Here is a 6460-nt window from a genome sequence, read left to right as displayed (position 1 = left end):
CCCATTTATTTATTTTATTGCATTTTAGGTTTTGGGGTACATGTGAAGAACATGCAAAATTGTTGCATAGGAACACACGTGGCAGTGTGATTTGCTGCCTTCCTCTCCATCACCTACATCTGGCATTTCTCCCCCTGCTATCCCTCCCCAGCTTCCCACCCCCCACTGTCCCTCCCCTATTTCCCCCCAACTGACCCCAGTGTGTAGCGCTCCCCTCCCTGTGTCCATGTGCTCTCATCGTTCAACACCCGCCTATGAGTGAGAACATGCGGTGTTTGATCTTCTGCTCCTCTGTCAGTTTGCTGAGAATGCCCATCTGCTTTTTTCATTCATTATTCCACAATTATTTACTGGACTTCTACCATGTACCAGGAATTATGCTAGATGCCAGAAATCCTATTCATTCCTTCAAACAATATTCAGCCTAGGCACTATTCAAAGCATTGAATATTCTACTTTTTTTTTTTTTTTTGAGACGGAGTTTCGCTCTTGTTACCCAGGCTGGAGTGCAATGGCGCGATCTCGGCTCACCGCAACCTCCACCTCTTGGGTTCAGGCAATTCTCCTGCCTCAGCCTCCCGAGTAGCTGAGACTGCAGGCACACGCCACCACGCCCAGCTAATTTTTGTATTTTTAGTAGAGACGGGGTTTTACCATGTTGACCAGGACGGTCTCGATCTCTTGACCTCGTGATCCACCCGCCTCGGCCTCCCAAAGTGCTGGGATTACAGGCTTGAGCCACCGCGCCCGGCCTGAGCTATTCAAAGCATTGAATAGCGTTAGTAATCACAAGCTAAACAGACAAAAATTCCAGCCCCTCTTGAAGCTGCAGTGAGGGGTTATGGACGGTAACCAAAGTAGATAAATAAAGCACATAGCATGGTAGATGGTGATACAGTCTCTAGAGAAAAGCAAGGTGGAGAAGGGACATAGGAATGGCAGTGTGCTTAGAGCGTGGGCTTTGGTTTTAAGTGGCTGGTTAGGGAGGGTCTCACTGCGAGGACAGGAGGAGGTGTGGGAGATGGTCACATAAATAACTGCGGGAGGGGGTATTCCAGAAGCAAGGACAGCAGTGCACAGGCCTCGTATGTTCAAATAGCAGGGAGGAGTCTGGTGTAGCCAGAGAAGAGCCAATGAGGAGGCAGGTTGCAGGAGATAGAGCCAGAGAGCTAATGGTGGGCAGGAGGGTCAGGATGAAGATTGCGTAGACTCTCGTAGGTCAGGAGAAGCACTTGACTTTGAGTCTGAGTGAGGTGCAAGCCAGTGGAGGCTTTTTGAGCAAGGGAGTGACACCAACCGATTTGCAGTTTACAGGTTTTCTCTGGCTTTTTAGTGAATAAGGGTTCAGTTCTCTCTCTTTTTTTGTTTTTTGTTTTCTTGTTTTTGTTTTTGTTTTTCGAGACAGAGTATCTCTCTGTTGCCCAGGCTGGAGTGCAGTGGCACAATCTCAGCTCACTGCAACCTCTGCCTCCTGGGTTCAAGTGATCCTCCTGCCTCAGTCTCCCAAATAGCTGGGATTACAAGCGTGCGCCACCATGCATGGCTATTTTTTGTTTAGTAGAGATGGGGTTTCACCATGTTGACCAGGCTGGTCTCTAACTCCTGACCTCAAGTGATCCACCTGTCTTGGCTTCCCAAAGTGCTGGGATTACAGGCGTGAGCCACCGTGCCTGACCAAAGGTTCAGCTCTCTAAGAGCTCAGCCCTGGAAACATTTATGAATGTGAAATAAAATGCTACAGACGCACGATAGAATTTGTGTCAGGGATGGGAGCGTGAAGGAGAGCACTTGTGCCTGGACTGGAACCCGCTTGAAGGAGGTGTCAGGAAATACTTCATAGAGATGGTATCATTTGAGCTGAGGCTTGAAAGATGAATGTAACTTATTTATCAAGGGAGAGGGGAAAGGGCAGTCCAGGAGGAAGCATCTGCATAAGTGGAGGTGTGGAGGCTTGAGACGGTACGGCATCCTGGGAGAACAGCCACAAGCAGGACTAGAGCAAGGAGAGTCCAGATCGAGAGAGAGTCCAGAAAGGTCTGGAAGGACCCTGTAGTCCCAGGAAACTCCAGGAAAGAGAAACTGGGGGTTCTTGAGTGAGGTCTAGTAGAGAAGAATGTGACTAGATTATCGTCATGGCTGGAGTGCGACAAGGTTTAACCTGTATAGCTGTCACCTTTCCAGCAGCCCCACAAATTGCCAGGAAATGGTTTGAGAAGTGTGATTTAGCTAAGGCAGGATGCTTTCTGGCTTTGCAGCTCCTCCCCTGTGAGAAGCGCTGGGAGCTGATACAGGGCTCAGGAATGAGCCTCTCATCAGGCACCAGGCTTGCTGTGTGCAGGCTCCTCCAGCCCAGCTGTTGCCCTGGCAGCTCCGTGACCACATGTCTCTACTCAGACACGGATTAGAACTGGGAGAAAAAGGGAAGGTAGTACCTTCTATCTCTCTCAGCCTGGGGTCTTTCAGGGTCTGCCCCAAGGAGCAGGAAATTGGTGCTCCCAGAGCCTCTTACTCAGGAGATGGCTGCTGTATGCATGGCCTGGGAAACGCTAAGAGCCCTGAGGGCACAGAGTGCGGACAACAGGCGACAGCAAATAAAGAAGCATATTAGCAATGCCTGTGCTGTCTAGTAATGAGAACGCCATGAAAATAGCAACACCACAGGGACAGGGGCTGCACAGTGGGAAGAATGAGGGGTGACTGTGTTGAAGAAACTGTTTCAGCAGAGGAGAGAGCAGGGCAATGGTGTGGGGTGGGAATGCTCTTGGGTGGGCTTCCAAAGCAGTGAGGTCAGTGTGGCTGTCATGAGGTATGGAGAGTTGGGGAAGAGGAAGGGAGGTACCTGAGTTACCTGGGGCCACGTCACCTAGGACCTGGCGGGCTGTGGTAGGGAATTGGGATGTTTCTCTAAGCAGAAGATTTTGAGCTGGGAAGATGTGATTGGATTTACGTTGTAGGGGCAATAGAGACTAGGGAATTGAACGGGAAGCAGGGAGGACAGGAGGTGGTGGCTGTAGAGGTCTGGAGGCTGGGACGCAGCCAGGAGGGGTGGACAGAGCTGCGTCAGATTAGGCCCACATTTTGAAGGGGATCTCAATGGCTGTGAGAGGGGCTATCCCATCCCACCAATATTCACTGTGCTCCTTCCATCAGGATACAGAGATGAGACCGTGTGATTCCTGTCCTCAAGGAGGTTACATTCTCCTGGAGAGAGACACATAGCAAAACAGGCCACCAAGGCAACTCCAAGAGGTGATGAGAACCCAGAGGGCATCTCACCAAGAGAGGGCCAGGAAGGGTCTCACAGAGCAAACAGCAATTGGGCTGAGTCTTGAGGAAGTAGGAGCTTGCTCAACAGGTAGGAAGCAGAGCAGGAAGGGAATGGCTGGCAAAGGCACGGTTGCTGGTTCAGTGACATCGTTCCCTCTGGGGAATCTGGGAAGGCCGAGCCTGACTGTGGTTTCTGATGGGATTGCCAGTGACTGGCTCCAGAAAGATTATTTGGTGGATAAAAAAAAAAAATGCATGATATATTTGGAAAACTACAAGTTAGCCTCTAAGGTGGAGCCTAAAATGTGATAAGGGCATGGCAGGGTACCTCCAGGTTCTCACTATAGAGGTGGAGGGGCTCTGGAGCGTGACTGAGGGGTCTGTGAAGCTGTGTTTGCACAGTCCTCTGCATACGATTTGGAAACAGCTGACAGTGCACATCCAAGAATGAGGGTGCTGCTAATGGAGGCCATGAGAGTCACCACTCCCTAAACTTGCTCCTTGGTCTCCCTCTTTGAGCTTGGAAATAAATCTGCAGAGACTAAGGTTGGGTGGGGCAGTGTCTGCCCTGTTAATGAGTTTGGACCAGGACAAACAGGGAGCTCTTGACAGGGTTCCTGCAGATGAGTGTGAAGTTCTGGTGAGCTCTCTAGGGAGTTCACTCTGGAGTGTTGAGGGAGACAGAGTAGAAGAGACAAGAGGATGACTAGAAGGCTGTTGCAAAACTCTATTATGATCCTCCCTTTGTAAAACCTTTGGAACACACCCCAGAATACACTAGAAAATTCAGAAAAGTGGACAATGGAGAAAGGACAGGAAGCAGGTCCCAGAGTCTGCAGTAGCTCCGCAGCACTCTGGGCAAGCACTGCCTCCCTGCCAAGATTCACGCTGGGTTCTCTTGGCAGCTCCCTAGGAATTGACCCAAGGCGAGTTCCCGGGGTAGAAGGTGCAACCTGGGTGTGTGCTGATTTCCTTGTGAAGGCTGCGGCTTCCCCTCAGGCTCACCCTCAGATGCTGAGTAATCTGCAGGCTGCAATCTGCCCATGAAAGAACTCTTGCAACACATTGTGTGAGGATCCCAGGTAAACAGCTAGTGTGTGTGCCCAGAGCTGTTCGTACATCTGTCTTCTGGGGAAGCCTCCCTCCCCGCTGGCCTTCGGGCTGTGCCTCCACCCTGCCTCCATCTTGTTCTCTTAGGCTGTCCTGTCCTTCCCTGGGAACCAGGTCAGGAGCCCTGCTGGCAGGTGTCCTAGAGCATGAATCAGGCTCCTGCAAGAAGAAGGCGGGAGATCTTGGCTGAGACCAGGCAGGGAGGTTTATTAGATGATGTATCTGGTCAATAGCCAATCGATTAAACTCCCCTGAGAGAATTAGGAAACTTCGTAAGATGGGTCATCTCTTTGTGGGAGAAGTTTAGGTAACTGGAAACCACATTTTGGTCAAGAATGACTCAGTTAATTTTTCCATGCCTTCAGTGAGAATTTAACTTTACACAGGTGGGTGATTTCGGAGTGGTTGGTGAAAGCTGGCTGGCTGTCTTTTTGTCTGGCAGAGCAGAACGGCAATTTATCCCTTCAGTTGGCTCAAGATTTGGGTGGATGGACTTTCCAAGGCAAATTAATTAATTTATTTATGCTGAGCCTTGGGTTAATGCTTTCAAATGGTTTTTCTCAGAGACCTGATAACCTGCTGACTGGCTTTCTCCTTCTAGACTTGTGTTGATTTGATTCAACAGACTCATGAAGCACCTACATGTGCTGGTCATTGTGATAAATCTGGGGCTTATACAGGGACAAAGACTCAGTCCTTGCTCCTGGAGAGTTAGCTCATGGTGCAATATTTGACTCAGATATAAACGAACACACAGAGCTGATAGTGTCGTGTGGCATGCTGAAGGCCCAGGGAAGAAAGAATTCATTCTGTTGGATAAGGCGGGGGGGATCAAGGGCACTTCCTGGAGGAAGCAAAATCTTAGATGAGTCTGAAAGGATAAATAGGAATGAATACTTGCCAACTCTGATGGAGTTGATGATCTTAGGGTTGGCTTCTTGTCATTCTGGCTTTTAATATGAATGATTAATTCATTTGTAGTATTTAATTAAAAAGAAGAAAGCATTCACAAGCATCGTAAGTGAATTTATCCCTGATTTCCTAGTAATTTCCCCTTCTACACCCTGCTAATAAGACACCTGTTTTTTGCCCTTTATGAAGTGGTCCACAGTGTGAAAAATTTGAAAAACCCTAAAGAATGAATAGCTCTTCAGTAAACAAATTGGAACAGCATATTGGGCGTAAAGTCAAGATGTTGACCTACGTAATTCTTTTGAAGTTTTTGGTTTTAAAATTATTATGACTCCTCTAAGGCAGGGACTGCTTTCATAGTTCATCTCTCTATCTTCAAAAGTCAGCCCAGCAACCGTCCCTTACCCCACAGATGTGGAACCAGTGCAGGGTTGTCCTCGTGATTCTTTTTCCGAAGTGGAACACTGAGGCCACAGCTTGTATGTCGTGTGTGGAATTTTCAGCATATTCTTCTCCAGCCCAGAAGTCTGCATCCTTCTTGTCTGTCGCAATAATATAAAGGTTGGAATTTTCAAAGTCTTTCCAGACCAACCTTTCTAATTATTTGGCTAGGACCCTTGGAAGGGTTCGCCAACTTGCTTTACTTTCTTTGTTTTTGATTGAAGCTATTCAGAGCTGTACATGAAGAGAAGTCCCAGAGAGGAATGCCGGGCCCAGCCAGTGCTGTTCTGAAGATACTCCGCCTCATGGAGATAACCACTTTGAAGGAAGAAAAGAGGATCTGGTCCTCACCCATCTCAGTGTCCATCAGATCTTTTTTTTTTTTTTTTTAATTTTTTATAAGCCTAAGGCACCCGGTATTCCTAGGCGGCCTCCCATCCAAGTACTAACCAGGCCCAACCCTGCTTGGCTTCTGAGATCAGAAGAGATCAGGCACGTTCAGGGTGGTATGGCTGTAGACTCCATCAGATCTTATAGATGCTCCAGGAATCAGCCATGATTCTCCTCTTTGCTACCATCTTGTATGTTGGGCTTTGTAGAAGCTAGATGTTTTCTAAAAGAATGGCAGACAAGGAAAGGTCTGCAGCTTGCCATTGATAGTGTCTTTACCAACAGATCTGTGTGGAGCTGAGAGGGGAGAAAGGAAATCAGAGAGTGGATGGGCTATTAG

At 48.5% G+C, this 6460-nt stretch overlaps 1 pseudogene; it reads right to left on the bottom strand.

Moving 5' to 3' along the window:
• Positions 1-6131: 6131 nt before the first annotated feature.
• LOC116536224 lies at positions 6132-6250 on the bottom strand (annotated as a pseudogene).
• Positions 6251-6460: the final 210 nt, after the last annotated feature.

This window comes from Sapajus apella, unplaced genomic scaffold (genome assembly GCF_009761245.1).
Source record: "Sapajus apella isolate SASKATOON/1434 unplaced genomic scaffold, GSC_monkey_1.0 scaffold3, whole genome shotgun sequence".
NCBI classification, from domain to species: domain Eukaryota; kingdom Metazoa; phylum Chordata; class Mammalia; order Primates; family Cebidae; genus Sapajus; species Sapajus apella.
This window is presented reverse-complemented; position numbering and strand designations above follow the sequence as displayed.